This window comes from Babylonia areolata, chromosome 11 (genome assembly GCF_041734735.1).
Source record: "Babylonia areolata isolate BAREFJ2019XMU chromosome 11, ASM4173473v1, whole genome shotgun sequence".
NCBI lineage: Eukaryota > Metazoa > Mollusca > Gastropoda > Neogastropoda > Buccinidae > Babylonia > Babylonia areolata.
The window spans coordinates 10,962,388-10,962,787 of record NC_134886.1 but is presented as its reverse complement, the minus strand read 5'-3'; positions in this window follow the sequence as shown (position 1 = coordinate 10,962,787).

Here is a 400-nt window from a genome sequence, read left to right as displayed (position 1 = left end):
GCCAAGTACGGATGCCCTCGGAAATTTATTTCCTTGGTCAGCCAATTCCATGAAGGCATGCAGGCTCGAGTCAAGGACAAAGGCGAAACATCTGCTCCTTTTGCTGTCACAAATGGTGTCAAGCAAGGCTGCGTCCTGGCTCCAACGCTGTTCAGCCTCATGTTCTCTGCAATGCTTACTGATGCCTTCAGAGATGGCGATGTTGGAATCGGCCTAAAGTACCGAACAGATGGCAAGTTGTTTAACCTCAGAAGGCTTCAAGCAAAAACGGTCATCACAGACATCATCAGAGACTTTTTGTTTGCTGAAGATTGTGCCCTCAATGCTGGATCTGAAGCTGACATGCAGCTCAGCGTTGACAAGTTTGCCACTGCCAGCAGGAACTTCGGCCTTACCATCA